We start from the raw sequence: 21,341 nt of genomic DNA, 5'->3' as shown, positions 1-21,341 counted from the left end.
TTTATTCTGCCACAATACCCACATATTCATCCCTTCATTAAACGTTGTCAGTGAGAATGCATGACCAAGACACAAAAGGTCTTGCTTTACCCTGCTCCTGGCTCTAGCAATAGGTAAGGCTTTGTACCAGCAGCTCTTCCATCAGTCTCTGTCTGCAAAGTTCTCACTCAGCATCAATACAACATCAAAATGTGTTAGATGATTATACAGCTATGTAATGATTTTAGCCCATCCATGAGCTCATTCATCGACTGGAGAGCCAAGGAGTCATCAGTAAGATCTGCTCACCCTTTAACAGTCCCATATGGCCAGTGTGGAAGTCTAATGGAGAGTGGAGGCTAACAGTAGACTATCGTGGCCTGAATGAAGTCACTCCACCGTTGAGTGCTGCTGTGCCAGACATGCTAGAACTTCAGTACGAACTGGAGTCCAAGGCAGCCAAGTGGTATGCCACAACCGGTATCGCTAATGCATTCTTCTCAATCCCTCTGGCAGCAGAGTGCAGGCCACAGTTTGCTTTCACTTGGAGGGGCATCCAGTACACCTGGGATGGACTGCCCCAGGGGTGGAAACACAGCCCTACCATTTGCCATGGACTGATCCATAATGCATTGGAACAAGGTGGAGCTCCCGAACACCTACAATACATTGATGACATCATCGTGAGGGGCAACACAGCAGAAGTTGTTTTTGAGAAAGGGAAGAAAATGTCCAAATCCTCTGAAAGCCAGTTTTGCCATAAAACAAAGTAAAGGGACCCGCAGAAGAGATCCAGTTCTAAGGAATAAAATAGCAAGATGAACGTTGTCAGATCCCAATGGATGGGATCAACAAAATAGCAGCCATGTCTCCACCAACTAGCAAAAAGGAAACCCAAGCATTTTTAGGAGGTTTGGGTTTTTGGAGAATGTATATTCCAGATTACAGTCTGATCGTTAGCCCTCTCTATCAAGTGTCCCAGAAGAAGAATTTCAAATGAAGCCCTGAGCAAAAACACGCCTTTGAACAGATTAAACAGGAGGTAGTTCATGCAGTAGCTCTTGGGCCAGTCCGGGCAGGACAAGACGTAAAGAATGTGGTCTACACTGCAGCCAGGAAGAATGGCCCTACCTGGAGCCTCTGGCAGAAAGCACCAGGGGAGACCCAAGGTCGACCCCTAGGGTTCTGGAGTTGGGGATACAGAGGGTCCAAAGCCCGCTATACTCCAGCTGAAAAAGAGATATTGGCAGCATATGAAGGGGTTCGAGCTGCTTCAGAAGTGGTTGGTACTGAAGCACAGTTGCTCCTGGCACCCCGACTGCCAGTGCTGGGCTGGATGTTCAAAGGAAAGGTCCCCTCTACACACCATGCAACTGATGCTACGTGGAGTAAATGGGTCGCACTGATCACCCAGCAGACTCAAGTAGGAAACCCCAGTCGCCCAGGAATCTTGGAAGTGATCATGGACTGGCCAGAAGGCAAAGACTTTGGATTATCACCAGAGGAGGAGGTGACACGTGCTGAAGAAGCCCCACTGTATAACAAACTGCCAGAAAAGGAGAAGCAATACTCCCTGTTCACTGATGGGTCCTGTCGCCTTGTGGGAAAGTATCAGAGATGGAAGGCTGCTGTATGGAGTCCTACACGGCAAGTCGCAGAAACTACTGAAGGAGAAGGTGAATCGAGCCAGTTTGCAGAGGTAAAGGCCATCCAGCTGGCCTTAGGCATCGCTGAACGGGAAAAGTGGCCAGTGCTCTATCTCTGTACTGACTCCTGGATGGTGGGAAATGCCCTGTGGGGCTGGTTACAGCAGTGGAAGCAGAACAACTGGCAGCGCAGAGGCAAACCCATCTAGGCTGCCGCATCATGGCAAGATATTGCTGCCCGGGTAGAGAACCTGGTTGTGAAAGTACATCATGTGGATGCTCACGTCCGCAAGAGTCGGGCCACTGAAGAACATCAAAACAACCAGCAGGTGGATCAGGCTGCCATGACTGAAGTGGCTGAGGTGGATCTGGACTGGCAGCATAAGGGTGAATTATTTCTAGCTCGGTGGGCCCATGACACCTCAGGCCATCAAGGGAGAGATGCAACACACAGATGGGCTCATGATCAAGGGGTGGACTTGACCATGGACGCTATTGCACAGGCTATCCACGAATGTGAAACGTGTGCTGCAATCAAGCAAGCAAAGCGGGTAAAGCCTCTGTGGTATGGGGGACGACGGCTGAAACATAAATATGGGCAGGCTTGGTAAATTGACTATATCACACTCCCACAAACCCACCAAGGCAAGCGCCATGTCCTTACAATGGTAGAAGCAACCATCGGCTGGTGGGAAGCACATCCTGTCCCCCACGCCACTGCCCGGGACACTATCCTGGATCTTGAGAAACAAGTCCTGCGGCAACATGGCACCCCAAAGAGAACTGAGTCAGACAACGGGACTCATTTCCGAAACCACCTCATAGGCACCTGGGCACGGCATTGAGTGGGTGTATCCCATCCCCTATCACGCACCAGCCTCTGGGAAAACTGAAAGACACAATGGACTGTCAAAGACTACACTGAGAGCAATGGGGGGTGGAACATTCAAGCACTGGGATACACATTTAGCAAAAGCCACCTGGTTAGTCAACACTAGGGGATCTGCCAATCGAGCTGGCCCTGCCCAGTCAGAACCCTTATGTCCTGTGGAAGGGCATAAAGTCCCTGTAGGGCATGTAAAAAATATGCTGGTGAAGACAGTCTGGGTTACTCCTGCCTCGGGCAAAGGCAAACGTATACATACAATTGCTTTTGCTCAAGGACCTGCGTGTATTTGGTGGGTGATGCGGGAGGATGGAGGAGTCCAGTGTGTGCTTCAAGGGGATTAGATTTTGGGTGAAAACAGCCAATGAACTGAATGGTATGCTGTTAATTCCTATATAATGTTGTATGACATCACTACTATCTTAGCTATATGTATGGGACCTGAGCATGACGTAAATGGTATGGAATAAGGGGTGGATACTGTCACGGTTTTAGCTGGGATAGAGTTAATTTTCTTCACTGCAGCTGGCACAGTGCTGTGCTTTGGACTAAGTATGAAAATAATGTTGATAACACACCGATATTATAGTTGTTGCTAGGTAGTGCTTGTACTAGTCAAGGACTTTTCCAGCCCCCCATGCTCTGCCAGACACACAAGAAGCCAGGAGGGGAGGGGGCACAGCTAAGAGAGCAGATTCAAACTGGCCAAAGGGATATTCCATATCATGTAACATCATGCCCAGTATGCTACCTGGGAGGAGCTGGCCACGGGAGGGAGGCAGCAATTGCAGCTCAGGGACCAGCAGCATCGGTCGGCGGGTGGTGAGCGGTTATATCATTTGTGTTTTGGCTTTTTTCCCTCTTTTTACTTTTCCTTTTTACTATATTATTATTATAATAATCATAATTATTATAATTATTATTTACTTTATTAAACGGTTCTTATCTCAACCCACAAGTTGGGTTGTTTTTTTTTTTGCTTTTGCTCTTCCAATTCTCTGGAGTGAGCAAGTGGTGCATGGTGTTCAGTTACCACCTTGGGCTGAACCACGACAAGCTACTTGCTAAATTCAAAACTATTTTAGTGAGCATACTAATGTTTTTTTCCCACAATCTCAAATGTAGGAAAAGATAAACTCTCAAGGTACCAGAGGTCTATCAATAGGTACTTTCCCCCAGTACCGTCTTGTAAAGACATTATGACAAACTTTACCTATTTATAGACAGTACTTCTGTATGCACCCATAAAAACTATAGCTTTACTTAGACTGGAATCTAAAGCTTCCAGTCTCTGAGAATTGCAAGTGACAGACAGAAAAAACTATTTATTTTCTAGACAGGTACTAAATAATTTCCATTTCCCTCCTATATACAGGTCATGGTCTACAAGGTTTCCCGAAGACACATTTTCTTTAAAACAAGTGATATCTTTTAGAGCATTCCCTGCAACAACATGAACTTTCCTTTTGTAAGGAAAATGTTTCTAAGTAAACACATACAAGTACCTCACAGTGTCAACAGTTTTAATGAAAAAAAGTATTTAATAAGGCTAGAAAATTATGCCCATCCTACCAAGCAGCAATTTAAACAGGCAGACAGACAGATGGCTGATTTCAGTCATCCCCTTTCCACTGGCATGTATTTAATCAGCTGAGTTACCCCAGACAGATAACTAGCTCAGATTTTTAAGAGACAGACAATGACAGCGCAGGATATCTAGAGCTGGAGATCAGCAGGGTTTAGAAATTACTTGAGGCTGGGGTTCACCAGCCCTTGGAAGGATGAAGGCGGCAGGGCTCATCCCCGCTCCCCACACCAGCAGGGCAATTCGGGCACCTCCTGGAAGCCGCAGTGGCTCAGCAGCACCTGCAGGACATTCCTGCAGCCTCCACCGTGATCCTCCAGCTGGGCTCTTAATTACTGCCCTGACACCCAGCTGCCTCCTGAAAGCCTGCAATCCTCGCAGCTAGAGCTCCAGCAGCCTTGGGCATACAAAGCCTCTTTTGCTACTGCCTAGATGGCCAGCCAAAAACCAGACACGTAGAGCTTTACTAGAGAGGAAGGGGAAGAAAATGCTCTCACTGATACAAAGCAAAATGCCCCTCTGACCCTTCAGACTTTTAGTTTATTTATCTCCTCTTCAGTATAGGCCTCCAGCCACCAACCCACTCTGTCTAGAGTTTTTCATTTTTAGGTTGTAAATCCGCTCCCTCCTGAGCAGTCAGCAGACTTTCCCAGGAGTTCGCTGGCCAGCCATCAAATGGCCACACTGAAGGACAGGGCCAGGCTTCCACCTACTTAACTGCACTCCCTAATGCCCACCCTCTCTACACCTATGTTTTATTTCCTCCACATCCTCTCTTTCTCTAGTTCTCCAAAGCACACTGCTTTTTCACTAATATTTTTACATTGCTGAAGCCAGCAAGTTTTCATCAACCCTAATACACAAGTTTTGGTGACAGTTCTCCTGAGCAAACTGGGTTTGACCCTGAAGTCAATGATTATGGCCAAGGCCATTTAGTAACGTCTGTGTACTGTCCTTAGACATCACAGAAGAGGACAAACCTGGGGAGTGAGAGCTGACATTAAAACCTCTGAAGACGTTAGAGCATGGAGGCTATTTGGAAGCACAGTAACAGCAGCTGGATCCATAACTACAGAGAGCAGAGTGAGCCCCTTCCATTACTTTACAGAGAAAAAATGAGAGAAGGTGTCATAAATTTACACAAATGGCTCAAATACTACAATCTGAGTACTCAAATACTTATTTCTGCCTCAGCGATCTATGGGAAATATGCTGTTCAAGCTGGTGATACGACCACTTGTTAGTGACTCCTAGAACCAGCCCCATCTTCGAAACGGCATGCCCTGAAGCCTCACTGCAGAGTGAAATGAGGACATCACTCATGCTAACCTCAAGAAATAATCTCATACTCAATGCTTGTTTTTATACAACATACTGCCATGGTATTTACCGCCCTTTTTATGCTCTTCTATACACAAGAGGCACAAAAAAAATGTTTTTATTTTAAACCAGTGAAGTTCAAGAGGTTTTCTGACAGGTTGAGGTTCTTTTTTCATTTTTAAAAGGAATTAAAAATCCAGATCACAACATCCAACATGAAGCAGTGGTGAAAGTCAGCGCCTGGCTTGCTTATTCTCAGAAATAAAGTTGAGCCATTTCAGGACCTCGTCTTTTGAGCATAGATTGCATTCTAGCATATCAGATGCTGCAGTAATGGGATTTTGTAAATCTGAAACGCATTCATGTTGTGTACATAAAGAAACTCTTGATGTTTTACGCAGTTTAATGCTTTTTTTCATCATATGTACCCGCCCATGCCCCCCTGCTTTCAACAGCTAATAACCAATACATCTGATGAAAATTAATTGTCTTGACAGCTTGCATAAAAACTATAAAGGTCCAAAGGAAAAATGCAGTGGCAGCATTTTCTTTCTCTGTATGACAGTAGCTATGGAAACTATCTTAGAGGCCAACTGGCCTTCATCCCAGTATAACACAAAAAAAATCAAAATGTTACTTTCTGAGGGTTAGTCAGTGGCGCCAGTCTTAGTTGTCAACCTCTGCAATGTTGCCACATGTTAGCTAGAGTAAAATATTCTTTGACTTTGTCGGGAGCAAAGCTGATATGACATTATAGTCCTATAACTGACTTAGATAATACCGAGCCTTATGAACTGTGCTCATATTGATAATTTTTATGATAACCTGTTACAAAGAACCTATAAAACATGTAAAACTAGACAGATATCTAAAATACCAATGTGCAAATTATCCATTTTCTTAATAGAAAATATTTTTGTTAATTATTATGATAGTGATAATTTAGTCTTATCCTCAGGTAAATACTTGCGGCCAAAGAGGAAATCTCTAACCTTATTTAACTGTCACATTTCACTAACTGAACCTCCTATCCTTTTGGAAGGGTTTTATCCCATATATCTAGCCTGAACAAAAGCTGTGATTTCTAATACAGTCTGACAAAATCATAATTTTTTATGAATGCAGAGAGATTATGAAGGGTTTTTCCTCAAAAGGTAAGATACAAATGATCCAGAGGTTGACTACTGCAAATGCATGTGGCAACTTCCATCGCTAACCACAGAGGACCTTCTGTAGACAGCAATCAAAGGTCATTAATGAGGATCTCAAACTATTGAAGAAATACGTTTTTCATCCAGAATTCTATTCAAAAAGTAGTGAAAGATTTCAGCCATTAAGAAACCTACCTATAAGGAAGGAAGCCAGAGTATACAGACACCTCAAGTATACATGCATTTCCATCTGTGCAGAGGTTGGTATTTCACTCAACTGTACCATTTTGCGACACTGCAGTACTCCGATAGCTTTCTCCAGTTTTTCTGGAAAACTACTTCTACTAACAACAGCAATTCTTATTTAAATGGCTTATGGAGACTACTCAGGCAGGACAAAACTATACAGGTCAGGTTTATGCTCAGTCAAGAACCAAATTTTCACAAGTGCCACATGATACTACCGGTGTGGGGGTCTACTGCATATGATTCGCAGGCTAATGTAGAAAACGAAGCACGGGCTGGCTCTTACCTGATTAGCCAGGTAACCACTGAGATCCATAAATTAATTATGGTTGCATTCAAAAAAGTCTGCACCTATTGGCAGAAGATAACTATTTTTAGTTCTCTTTAGGCGTATGCCTAAAATACAGGATACCTCTGAAACTTTAGAACTGAATTTAGCTCACAGATTACAAACACCGTTATTCATGAATGTCTAGATCTCCATCCCGCTGCTTCCACAGAGAAGTTACGTTTCACCTCCTCCTTACCTAGAGGATCTGTTTATAAGAGGTTAGACACACGCAGGCTGGATTTTCAGCAGGCCTGTGTTGGCGTAGCTCCATTTTGTCCACTGGAGATCCACTTCTCTAAACCTACTACTGCACTGACCAACTAATTTTAAATTGAAGCCAAGCATGCTATTTTCAGGCCATTAAATGAATAAGGATTATTATAACTATCAAAGCAGGTCAAGACCACATTTGTTGCCACATTTCCTCTTGCTCATAACTAATGATCAAACGATGACCCCTACAGGTCCCTCATTGGGGTGGGACAGCCACCCCTTTGGGGTGGATGGGCAGGGGTGCCAGAGCTTCCCAGGGGCAACCCCAGGGAAGGCCCACACAACATTGCTTGGCCACCCTGGTCTGCCTCCTTGTAACCTTAGCCACAATCTTCAACACACTTTCAGGTGCTATACAATTTTCCATAGATGAAAGCTTCTTTCTCTTGCTAAAAAGAAGAAGATTTTTGAGCTGTATTTATTAAAGATCTAGCAAGGAATGTCCATTCCTTCTTTTTAATAAACTAGCATTGTGTCAAGCAGCTTTCTCCATAAAGCAGCAGACACAGTCTCTCAGAAATCTGTATTTAGCTGCACCACATATTAGACAGTCAACAACATAATTTAAGACCTTCAACACAGTCTTAATCCAAATTGTTTCACTGGTTGACTGCTTGTCTCACCATATGGGAAAGGAGCTTTCACATTTCCTACCCAGTCCTCACTGGTGGGATATTTTGTAACATCACTGTAAGAAAACAAGAAGGGCAGGTTTTCTGAAGGCAGGGAGAAATTCACTACTGCTCCAAATGGGAAGAGGGCGCAGACACCCAGCTGTAGAGCTGGGATTTCATCCCATCATGTAGGAGCTCGGCATCTGAAATATTGATCAGGGAGACTAGAGAGAAGATGGCTGTGCCATACTTAGATCCCCTTCATGCCATCAATAAATCCATGCCTGACTGGAACTACAGGTTTTATTTTAGATCTAAGAATAGTTCTCGTTAATTTACCTGTTTCCATAGATTTATCAGTGTAAGACTGCAGCAAAACACACCAGAACTATTTATTGCAGACCTCACACTGAGGTTTGATCCAGCTACTACTAAACAAACCAGGTTATATTTCAACTAGCTTGGATCTGACTCAAAGTATGTGGTCCACGCTGCCATCACAAAAAAGAGGAGATTAACAGAACTGAAAGGACAGACAATAGGGCTTATATGCCAAAAGCCAGACTTATTTTCCCCGGATAATCTCATAAGAGACACCCATGACTGAAAACCTTGTCTTGCTTACTGTCCTTAAGCCTATCACAGCTACACCACTGCCAAGTGAAGATGTTAAGGAGATTAATCCAGACTCTAATAATATTTATCTAAGTATTGCTATAAATACATTTCTTAGAAAAGCCTTTACATGACCAGGGAGAGATAAACTCATATATTGATACATCCCAACCTATCCAACCTTCACCCTAGCACAAAACCCAGAATCAGGCAGCAAAATGCACAGTAAACACTGAAGCATGTTTTCGTTACTCTATGAAGTAAATCCATCAGAGGCCACTGCCACCGTTGCTTTATGTTAAGTGCATACTACAGCAATAAGTTATAGCATTAGCTTTTATCAAAAATATTTTTAATTAGCTATGAAAAGTTGGATCCTTTTGTTGATATAAGTATCTCCACCCCGGAAAACAAGTCCCAGTAAAACAAAAGATTCTAACGTCTGTTAATAACACACTTGCTCTCTTCCACTTTTACAACTTGGTTTCCTCCCTCACTGAAATACACGCTGTTGCAGATACCAATATCTTTCTCCACTCCTGCTTTCATTCTTTGCAACATCTGTATCAGGAATCTCAAGACATGACAAACTGTTCCACTGCAATTTTTTTTATTCCTTTTGTTCTGACACTTTCCTAACACAGCTTTTCAAACTTAACAGAATATCCCTTTGTGGTTAAGTATTTCCTCCCTCTGATTAATTCCTGCAAACCTGCAGTTCTCTCCCTGAACACAGCTTCACCATTTTCTTCCAAGAGGAAGTAAATCAAAATCCACCACAGCCATTTTCTTCCTTCACACCTGCCAAGATGGTGTTAATCTCCCAGTCCCTCCTCACCTGTTCCCGTTGCCTGCCTTTCTCTTCCTTAGGGTTCTGCTGCCCCTGGATCCTGTTCCTTGCCATACAGGTCTACTACAGTCTTTCCTGGCTTGAAGAAACCCACCAGAATCATCCTTGATTCTACTTAATTCTCTGGGATCATTGAACACAGTCTAGACTGCCACTCATCCTTGCCCTTAGTAACCCATATCTTTCCTAGCAAAATAACAGAACCAGTGCTCAACCCTCTGTGAGGTTCTTCAGGAACCAACTCCTAGCTCCTCATCAGGGAACCCTGAAGCCCCACAAATCCTAGCTCAAACCAGGAACATTTACATGGGAGTCTGGAACTGAAAACGTTGGGATGTTTTGGGACTTTCTGGTTTCCAGATACAGAGTTTGGACAGAGGCAGTCCATGTTTACCAGTTAGGAGACACCAGCATTTGTGGGCTCCTGTTACCTAATAGTCTGATATGGATTGGTAAGACACGATGCCAGCCATGGACAGTCTTAGCAGTTTTTAAGCAACTCTTCAGACATCTGATCTTCTGAGAATGTAGGACTTTAAGAACAAACAGAAGTCTTAGTTTCTAAAGAAATCTACTCCTCTCTGACCAATGTCTCCTCATTTTCCTTTGTACTTTGTAGTCTACTTCTCTGTTGTGTACCTCACATGTACTTCGTGGGGTTTTGGGGCCACTTTCTTTCTGATCATATTTTAATTCATCAGGTGCATTTGCTCTGGTAAAACAGTGTGCTGAGGGGTACTTTTTTAGGTGAAAACTTGCCTTGCATCAACATTTAGCTCTTGAGCACACCGCTCATGAGCTTACAGATTCTCTCCTGCAGCTGTGAATCAGGACAACCACCAGAGTAGCCTAGGCGTTAATGTAGACACAAGGTCCCCAGCAGTTTTCCCCTGCTGCATGCCCAGGAACAGCTGCTCGTGCAACCTCTAGGGCCGACTGGGAGACAAAGCGGAGGTTTGGTCCTGGACCCACAAAGGATTGCTGAAAATAATCAAGTTCTTTTTCTTCTTTGTGCCATGTCCATTGATAATACCGATGCACCTACTGAGTCCTTGGCTAGGCCTCTACTTCAATGCCTATGCAAATGTAAATATACTTCTTTTGACAAGAGCGAGCATTTAAAACAAATAACAATCAAACCATAGCAGCATATTACAACACTTTAATTATTCATTTTCTTTAGGTCACTCTGAAAATGATAACTGGATACTGATACTAACTTACCCATCTACAAGAGACAAGCTGTAGCAGTACAGCAAATGTTGCATGGGAGAGAACCTTGCAGTGAAACATACAGCAACTTGCTCCTACTTCGTGAACTACAACTACCCATCTAGGGCTTAGATACGAGAGGCATTCCCAGCAGTCCCCTGTATTACTGCATGTGCTATTTAAATGAAAAAAATATTTCTCTATACACACAGAATCATATAAGTTGGAAAAGACCTTCAAGATCATCGAGTCCAAACATAAACCTAACACTGCCAGTTCACCACTAAACCATGTCCCGAAGCACCACATCCAAACATTTTTTGAACACCTCCAGGGATGGAGACTGCACCACCTCTCTGGGCAGCCTGTTCCAATGCCTGACAACCCTTTTGGTGAAGTAGTATTTCCTAATATCCAATCTAAACCTCCCCTGATGCAGCTTGAGGCCATTTCCTCTTTGCCTATTGCTGTTACATGGGAGAAGAGACCAACACCCACCCCACTACAGCCTCCTTTCAGGTAGTTGTAGAGAGCGATAAGGTCTCCCCTTAGCCTCCTCTTCTCCAGACTAAACAACCCCAGTTCCCTCAGCCACCCCTCATAAGACTTGCTCTGCAGACCCTTCACCAGCTTCGTTCCCCTTCTCTGGACACGCAACCTGATGTCCCTCTTGTCCTGAGGGTCCCAAAACTGAACACAGTATTCTCAGTGCGACCTCACCAGTGCCGAGCCCAGGGGCACAATCACTGCCCTGCTCCTGCTGGCCACACGATTCCTGATACAAGTCAGGACGCTGTTGGCCTTCTTGGCCACCTGGGCACTGCTGGCTCATGCCCAGCCCGCTGTCAGCCAGCATCCCCAGCACCTTCTCTGCAGGGCAGCTTTCCAGCCCCTCTTCCCCAAGCCTGTAGCGCTGCATGGGGTTTTTGTGATCCAAATGCAGGACACAACAGTGTGCCTTTCTGAACCTCATACAATTGGCCTCGGCCCATCGATCCAGCCTGTCCAGATCCCTTTGCAGAGCCTTCCCTCACTGAAGCAGATCGACACTCCTGCCCAACCTGGTGTTATCTGCAAACTTACTGAGGGTGCACTCAATCCCGTCATCCAGATCATTGATAAAGATATTAAACAGAACCCGCCCCAACACCGAGCCCTGGGGAACACCACTTGCGTCCAGCTGTCAACTGGATTTAACTCATTCACCACAACCCTCTGGGCCCAGCCATCCAGCCAGTTTTTTAACCAGCAAAGGGTATACCTGTCCAAGCGATGAGCAGTCAGTTTCTCCAGGAAAATGTTGTGGGAAACAATGTCAAAAGCTTTTAGTAAAGTCTAGGTAGAAAGCATCCACAGCCTTTCCCTCATCTACTAAGCAGTCACCTTGTCATAGAAGGGGAACAGGTTAGTTAAGTAAGACCTGCCTTTCCTAAACCCATGCTGACTGGGCCTGATCACTTGGTTATCCTGTACATGCCGTGTGATGGCACTCAAGACAAACCGCTCCATACTTTCCCCAGCACCAAGGTCAGGCTGACAGGCCTGTAGTTCTCCGGATCTTCCTTTTGGCCCTTCTTGTAGATAGGTGTCACACTGGCAAGCCTCCAGTTGTCTGGGACCTCCCCTGTTAACCAGCACTTCTGATAAATGGAGAGTGGCTTGGAGCTCCTCCGCCTGCTCCCTCAGCACTCTCAGGCAGATCCCATCCAGTCCCATAGACTTCTGTGTGTCTAAGTGGTATAGCAGGTCACTAACCATTTCTCCTTGAATAATGGGGGTTCCATTCTGCTCCCCATCCCTGTCTTCCAGCTCAGGGGGCTGGGTACCCAGAGAACAACTGGTCTTACTATTAAAGACTGAGGCAAAGAAGGCTTTAGGTACCTCTTTTCATCCTTTTTCACTATGTTTCCTCCCACATCCAATAAAGGCCGGAGATTCTCCTTAGACATCCTTCTGCTGCTATGCATTTATAGAAGTATTTTTTCATTCTCTTTTATGGCAGTAGCCAGATTAACCTCTAGCTTCTAATTTTCTCCCTGCATAACCTCGCTGCACCTTTGTTGCCCTCTTGAGTTGCCTGCCCTTTCTTCCAAAGGTCATAAACTCTTCTTTTTTTTCCTGAGCTCCAGCCAAAGTGCTCTGTTCAGCCAGGCTGGTCTTCTTCCTGCCAGCTTGCCTTTTGGCACATGGGGACAGCTTGCTCTTGTACCTTCAAGACTTCCTCCTTGAAGAACATCCAGCCTTCCCAGACTCCTTTGCCCTTCAGGGCTGCCTCCCCGGGGCTCTGTCGATCAGTCTGCTAAACAGGGCAGAGTCTGCCCTCCGGAAGTCCAAGGTGGCAGTTCTGCTGGTCTCCCTCTGTACTTCTCTGAGAATCAAAAACTCTATCATGTCATGATCGCTATGCCCAAGATGGCCTCCAACCATCACATCACCCACAAGCCCTTCTCTGTTCATGAACTACAGGTCCAGCGGGGCACCTTCCCTCATTGGATCTCCCACACACTCCAGAAATCTCCTAGACTGTTTCCTCTCAGCTGTATTGTATTTCCAGCATACACCCGATAGACTGAAGTCTGCTACAAGGACAAGGGCTAATGATCGTGAGGCTTCTCCCAGCTGCTGGTAGAAAAATTCATCTGCCTCTTCATCCTGGTTTGGTGGTCTGTAACAGACTGCCACCATGATATCTGTCTTGTTGGCCTTCCTCCTGATTCTTACCAATAAACACACAACCCTATCATCACCATCATTAAGCTCTAGACAATCCAAACACTCCCTAACATATAGAGCTACCCCACCACCTCTTCTGCCTTGCCTATCACTTCTGAAGAGTTTATAGCCACCCACTGCAGCACTCCAGTTGTGCGAGTCATCCCACCATGTTTCCATGACGGCAACTATATCATAGTTTTCCTGCTGTACAATGGCTTCCAGCTTCTCCTGTGTATTGCCCAAGCTGCGTGCATTTGTGTAGAGGCACTTCAGCTGGGCTGCTGTCCATGTCACCTTCTTAGAGGAACACCCCTTCATTTCTTTGAGGTGTTTCACCAGTGTTCCCCTCTTCGCTCCTATTACCTCAGGAGCCCCTAGTTCATCTCCATACAACTTCAACTGTGCTCCAGTGAACCCCGCGCATCTCAGAGACACAGGCTGAGTGCCCTCACTAGCAGCCTGTCCCTCTAACCTTTGTGTGTCGTCCCTCAGCTTGTCTCGGGCAAGTCTGATATTAGCCCCCTCTCCCTGTAATGTATTTTTGTATGTAGTAAATTGTTTGAACATTGGCATGTCAAGTTCCCATTAACACTGCCAGGAATGATTACGGCTCAATCTCATTTTCCATAGCCACCAGGATCACTTTCCTGCAGATATCAAGACAGCCAAGACATGTTGAGTATGGCTCAGTTGGTAGCTTTGAACTTCATCCAAAGTCAACAAAAAGATGCATATATGGCACTGGGTTTGGCCTACACTCACCACTGACTGCATTTCACACAGTTATGTTCTTATTAAGAATGCATCCTGAAGTGCAGCTAAAATAAGTCAGCGGGGTCATAATTTTATAAACTGCACCATTGGCTTTTATACCTGAGACTAGGAGCATAGGCTGGAATGCAGACATACACAGTGGGCGTGGAGAAGAGGTACACAGGCAATTAATTCAAAGAAGGAGAAAGGGAAAGAAAGAGCAGAAAAGTTCTGTAAAGGTCAACTTCTATTGCCACCGAAAGGATTCTACTTACAGATCCTGAAATTTTTCTAAAAGCGTAAAGCATACAGGTCATCTTCAGAAAAAAAGAACCAGTGAGAATAATGAAATGGTATACTCAGTCACAGGTAACTTTAATATCTGCAAATATACAATGGGATAACAAATTTAGCTTCCTGTAGTGGCTTAGACCAACAACATGGGCACAGAGAAGAACTGAAAAGCCTAAAGGATTCAAGTGAACGTAACGAGAGAGCAGCTGCATTGTCTGTTTAGAACAACACAGGCCACCAGGAGCCAAGAGTCTATTTAAAGTTATACACAATGCAAGGAAAGTTATTAGAAGATGGAACAAAGATGTACATGGAAAGCAACTGGTGAATGCTTGGCTCAGACGCTCAGAACCACATGGATTTAAGAGAAATCCTAAGAAGAGAGATGGGTAAAAGAAGAAATGTTTCTTTTTGTTCTTTCACAGCATACAGCAGTGTTGAAAACTTTTTTCTGTGATATATTAAACTTTTTTTTCCACGTCTTGTTTTTTACTTCCTGATCTTACTCGCATTTTGATTATTCTGAGGAATAATTTATATTTCACATGTGAACTGTCAGGGCATATACCACAGCAAAAGAGGTAGAAGTACTTGACTCTCCTTTATGAGCCATTAATTTCTGTATTTTAAAGCTTGTCTCCATCTGAAAAAAAAAACCTTCCCATTTTCATTTCAAGGGGTAAGTATAGAAGAAAAATAAATTCTCAAAGAAATAGTGAACTCCAGGGTCTCCGACTTTTAGAAGAATTTTGCATATATAAGTCTTGCTTGCAGAACACACAGTCTTTCTCTTAATGTTTAAATCATTTGAATATATTTTTAAACAAAAAAGAAGGAAATCACTTTTTTTTTTTCACATCAGCTTGGGTCTGTATCCACCACCTAATATCCTAATACTATCAATTCTTTGGTCATTCCTAGGAGTTTCCATTACACCATGTAAATGAGACCTAAATACCAGAGAGTTAGAAACAATAAACAGAATTTTGCTGTTGTAATCCCTCCAGACCTTCTTCAGAATGGAAGCATAAATGCAAAACCTAGCAGGCTGCCGGTTGATGTTTTCACACAAATATTACTAAAATTGCCTTTTCATCATCTGATTTCTGAGCAATGGCAATTCTGCATTAGGGCTCTGACAACCTCAGCTTTACCACAGCACGTGTTTCAGGCAGAAAAATGGCCCCAAACCTCCACAGAAACATAAGCCAAAAACAGAAAAACAATTTCTGCTGCTTAAATACCAGTCCCAAGCCAGCTCCCTCGCGCAATGTGATTACATTTTAACTAAGTAACCACACTAACGGCAGCTACCTACCGTAATTCTTGAGGTGCACAGTAAAAGGGGTTTGGGTTGCTTGGGTTTTTTTGCACAGCGCCTCTTTGCAAGCTCTAATCCTGTGAATGACCACACACTTGCTTAACTTCACAGGCAGAGCAGCCTATCTATTTCAATGCTATAATTCTAAGGTTAAGCAGGTGTCTAACTGGTTGCAAATTCAGGGTCTTAAATGGAAGATTAATCAGTGTAAGAAGTGGATTTATGCACAACACCTGGCTGCTGCTGCTGAGCTTATCTGTGTAGGGATTTATCTGGCGAAGTCAAGCAGTGGTGTAGCAGTAACACTCTACAACTGTTACAACTAACCCTAAATAGCATCAAAGTGGAGAAGTTAACTATTAATAATTACTACAGAGAGGGAGGTTCTTTGCTTAAGAAAGAAGGCGGCACCAAAAACCAATAAAGCATACATTTATACCTCACTCCAGCAAGAAAAACTTGTCAATAAGTAAGCGCTACATGCAATTAACAGCAAAGAAAAAGCTGAAGCAGGAATAACTTTGCCAGGAAACTCTCTAAAAACACCAAGGTACAGAGAGACAAGACTGAAAAAGCCAAAAAGTATAACAGACAATATTTTTGAGCTAAAGGATATGATGTTCCTGTCTGCAATGTTCAGTAAAAGAGGAAACTATATGAGAGATGCTGAAACTATCCTGAAGTTTTGGCCTTTTTCATTTTTCCATCAGAGCATCAGAGCTCTGCACTGAACTTCCAATTCATCCTTAATGATCAGCACACCGCCGCGCTGGGGGGGGGGGCGCACCATATGGCTCACTTTAACCGCGTAAATTGTACGCTGTGACATGAATGGAACGGCTCCATGTACACAGTCAATCACCAGTTTCCAAGATTTGGCGGAATGGGGATTAAACCGCACGCTGGAGCCGCTCCAGGAACAAGCAGGGCTTAGAGAGGGGCAGCACAAAGTCAGGCTCAGGCTTCTGGTCTGTACCTCTGAAATCTGCTGGGTCACAACAAGTTCTGGGAGTGCTTTCACCTGGATGACTCAAGTTTTATTAAAGTATTTTTAACGCAACAGCAATGTAATAATGTACTTTTTCATACTGGTTTCCTGTACAGCACAGTAATTTTCAGGTTTTAAAAGGAACACGTAAATCTACAACAGCAGCGACTTGATGACATTTTTACTCTTGCTACTGGCAAGCCTCATCTAATGCCAGTGGCATTAATCCCAGCACTCGTGGGCAAAAGGAACTAAGTCTTGGTAAATTCAACTAAGGGTACTGGTGCTTTATCCTGAAAGGGAATACTGTTGTTTAGCTTATATAATTTGTTTCCTCTTTTAACAAGGAATGGAAAAACATTTTTGGTATTCATAGCAAAAACAACAAGTATTTTTGGTTCATCACTAATGACCAGGATCAAGATTCACAGAACAAAATTTTTCAGCTTTCTGATTACTGCCTATTTATTCCCCAACCGCATTTAAAAATCCAGCCTGCCCATTCCAGCATTTCAGTACAATTTTTATTGACCTACTAACCTGTAACTCTGGGAAGCCTGGAGCTAAGAATGCAATAATGGCTAGCAAATTCAAGTCTCCAAACAGAGTGTAATAACCTTAAGTAAACTACTGCCAAGCAAAAGTCCTACAGATCAAACAGTTCCCACGAAGCCTTATGCTATTAACTAGCAAAAGAGTCCCATGATATCTCCATAGTCAGGCACAATAACAGAGCACTGCGCTTCTGTTTACTTACATAGCTTATCTGCAATCCAGTAATGTATACAGTCAATCCCTCAGATGTAAATCACTTGCCTATTTAATGTGACTTTGCTTGTTAAAAACTTTGCGAGCTTTCTAATGGTAAACAAGGGGTTTATCTGGAATATCAATTTTTAAGGGATGTAAAAATTTACAGTGGATGTTTATAAACCATTTCAATTGGGGAGTCAATTTTCTGTCATTATGCACAGAAAAAGAACTGCAAATACATAAAGTTTGCAACAATGTGGTATTCATGGGACTCTGCGTTTTTCCTAAAGGAAAATGCAAGGCCCAGTCACACTTATTCTATCTTTTTTCAGTCGTTTTCTGGGTAAAGCCACCTCAGAAGATGGATAGCGGATCTATCACCCTACTAAAGCCACCAGAATCAACAACTGAGAGCCGGGTGAGACAGCAGCGGGTCACTTCACACCCTGCATGTACTTCACACCCTATTGCTTTGTGTACTGTAACTCGAACTCATTTCAAAAAGCTTTTTTTCTGCCTGACGTACTTATTCCATCAGTACAGTCTCCTTGTGCAACGTGGAAGTGTCAATCTTTAAACAAACAGGAATAAAAATAAAAAAGTAAAAAATAAAAAATAGAAAGAAAGCTCGTTGGGATGCTCCTGCCACAGTCGCAGCCTAAGAACAAAATCTGCCTCTGAAGCAACAGGGCTCAAACGCAGACACCGCCGGCTACCCTCCCCGCGGCTCCAGGAGGGAAAAAGAAGGGAAAAATAAGGTTACAGCGCCTTTCCTCCGTCCGAGGAGGGGCCGAGCTCGGCGGGGCCCGGGGAGCCGTGGGAGCCCGCCCTCCGCGGCCGCGGGGCGGCGGGGCTGCTGCGGCCGGCGGGCGCGGAGGGCGGCCGGTGGGCGGCCGCGGGGAGCCCAGCCTGCATCCCTCCCTCCTTCCGTCCCTCCTTCCGTCGGCAGGGCGCTGCGCGGCCGGCGGGGCGGGGAAGGGAGGAGGCCGGGCCGGCGGCGGGGAGCGGCGGCAGGTGCCTCCTCCCGCCCGCGGGCCGCGCCTGTCCCCGCGTAGCCCCGCGCCCCCCGGGGCGGGAGAGCCGGCGGGCGCCGCCGGGGCCGGCCGGGGGGAGCCGGGGAAGGGGAGGAGACGGCGGCGGCAGGGCGGGCAGGAGCCGGCGGAGGCGCGGCGGGCAGGTGAGGGAGGGAAGAGGGAGGGGAGGCGCGGCCGGCTCCTTACCTGCTCGGCGGTGGGGCATGCTGCGGCGGGCGGGGGCAGCGCGTCCCGGCGGGCCGGGCAGCCCGCCCCCGCCGCCCCCCGCCTCGGCAGAGCGGCTGCGGCGCCCCGGGCCGCCCGCCCCGCCGCCGCCGCCGCCGCCGCCGCCGCCGCTCGCCTCTTCCGCTTTGTTCCGCCGCGGCGGCTTCTCCTGCCGCTCCCGCCGCAGCCGCGGGACGCCTGGCATGTGCCTGGGGAGGGCGGGCGGCCGGGGTGGCACTTTCGGCGGGGCGGGGAGCGCGGCGGTGGCCGCCGGGCCCCTCCGCCCCCGGCCCCGCGGAGGAGCGGGGCTGTCAGATCCAGCCCATCTGCCGCGATCGCAATCGGTCGCAACTGAATGGCTCCGGCAAATCTGCGCCGGCAGCAGGGGCTCGCCGCGGCGGGGGGGCCGGGCGGGGGCGGCCATTGTCTGCGGGGCCGGGGCGGCCGGGCTCCCCCGGGCTGCCCCGGGCTGGGGGCGGCGGGCGGGCGCTGCCCGGGGCCGGGGTGTCGGGGGCAGCCACCCCCCGTCCGCCCCTCCGCGGGGCGTCGGGCAGCACCCCCCCGCCGGCCGGGCCCGCTGCCGGGCGCGGCGCTGAGGGAGCCCTCGTTCTGCACAGCCCGAAACGAAATGCAAATCGCACGTTGATGTCGCCTCGCCTGTCTTGGAAAGTTAGGAGAGAAGGCGCCCGGCGGGGGCTCTGCCCGGCGGGGGCTCTGCCCGTTGGCGGCCCGCTCGGGCGGCTGCAAGGTAAAACGCTTCAGATGGGTGAAGGTGTGCACGGCACGCTTGGAAAGCTTCGTGTTTTATGGAAAATCAGTTCCTAAAGAATCACTGAAGGCTTTGTCGTCCAGTAGTCAAAAAAACTGCAAGTCAAAAAAATTCTCCCGGTTGCAACAGATCACATCGGTGTTACTTCTGGATGTGACCAGATCATTTCTAGACACAATACATTTAACGGAACCTAAGTGTAGAGCGAGCAAGAGCTCGGTCAGGATTTTCCAGTTTAATTAGAGAAAGCGTGAGATAGAGGTCTTGGAAACGAAGTGAGAGAACCTGAGATGATGCAAACAAGAGCTGGAGTCAAGAGACTGCAGGAATCACAGGGTGTGCGGTAAATCCTCGTTATGCTGACACAATTAAAGGGTAAAGCTCTATCTGAGGATCAGAGATGAGAAGAAGACAGGAGAAACTGAAGGTGGCATGAGGTATTCTGGATTTCAAATCTGGAGGTTTCTGAGCAGAGGAGCAATACGCTCTCAAGAATGAATACATCACTGGAAATAAATATACCACCAGAAATACTGCTCAGATTTTACCTAACAGGTTGGCTGTGGTGGTACAGAGAACAACCTTTGCCAACAAATATATGACTGTGTTGTCTTAGCTAAACCGGTAACCAGGTCTCTTAATGCAGTTTTTATTTTCCAGTTCAGGAAATCCTTTTTCTGGTGTAGAATGGGAACATCCAAAAAGATTTGATCTGTCAAAAATGTCCTTCTCAGGACAGCAGCTTCCGCAGGCACCTTGGTCTCTCCTGATGAGACACAATGGTTCGATTTTCTAAGGGCTGATCTAGAGTCTTAGGATAGTCAAAGTCCTTGGGTTTAATTCAGTGTAATTGGGTGAAGTATAAAGCCTATACTACGCTGCGAATCAGAGTAGATGATATAGTGATGTTCGTAAACACTACAAAACTCTGAAAGAAAGCTGAAAAGAAGCATGAGAAGGGAACTAGGCAGAATGGCAGCTAAAAGGTCAGAGTCTCCAAATCTAGCAGATTTTGGGGTCTCCAAATGGATTCTAATTATCTGTTAGAACAGGGTTGTCATGGTTTAAACCATGATCGTGTAGCAGTCATGTAGTACTGAAGTAATGTCTACTGAAGTGCTTGATTGCTTTGTTGTGTGGGGAAACACCTTGAGCAACTCCCCTAAGAGTTAATTTTAATTACTGAGTTTAAAATGTGTTTATTTTGTGTTTAAATAGAAATAATAACATCCCAATAAAATGTAATCAAATTATAATGCTGGGTGCTTGCAGTCAACCTAAATCGCCTATCCCAATTCCTTTATAATTAGCGATTGAAACTGCAAAGGCTAAAATGGTTTTTGAGATTTGGCTAACATAAGAGTGGCTGCACTGGATCTGCCCAGAAGGTCTGTGTAGCTCAGGATCATGTCTCTAACAAGGGGAAAACCCGAAAGTCCCGCTCTCCAGCCATCTGGGAGCTCGGGGATGTCCTGAGCCAAGCTTCCCCTCTCTGCGTTTAGTACATCTCACTAGATCTCTTCCATGACTTTGTCCAGTCTCCAACTTGAACCCATGCACACTTTTAAAATCTGCGATACCCTGTTGCAGGTGCTCTGAACCTTGCTTACATGAAAATGGCGTCCTTTAATTTGTTTTTCAGTGCGTCACCAGTTAGCTTCATCCAAGACCCTGCATTTATTGCATCAAAAGAAGCAGCGGACAATCTGCTCCTCTCCATGCTACTCACGTTTCTAGCTCTGCCATCCTCCTGCCTAAGATACTGCTTTTTCAGACTCAGGAGTCCTAGCCGTTGCATAAAT

General features: G+C 45.8%; 1 protein-coding gene across 7 annotated transcripts in view; it reads right to left on the bottom strand.

The window, feature by feature from the left end:
* NCKAP5 (NCK associated protein 5) overlaps nt 1-21,341 on the bottom strand; it is a 409,981-nt gene that overhangs the window by 247,180 nt on the left and 141,460 nt on the right. Inside the window, exon 1 of one of the 7 annotated variants that reach the window (XM_064451096.1) lies at nt 18,753-19,075. The exons of the other annotated variants lie outside the window; for them this stretch is intronic. The gene's annotated coding sequence lies outside the window, so the exon portion shown is untranslated. Of the gene's footprint in view, nt 1-18,752; nt 19,076-21,341 lie in introns of those variants that run through there. 7 annotated transcript variants of the gene reach the window in all.

This window comes from Phalacrocorax carbo, chromosome 5 (assembly GCF_963921805.1).
Source record: "Phalacrocorax carbo chromosome 5, bPhaCar2.1, whole genome shotgun sequence".
NCBI lineage: Eukaryota > Metazoa > Chordata > Aves > Suliformes > Phalacrocoracidae > Phalacrocorax > Phalacrocorax carbo.
Note: the sequence above shows the minus strand (reverse complement) of the source record. Positions and strands in the feature narration are given on the sequence as shown.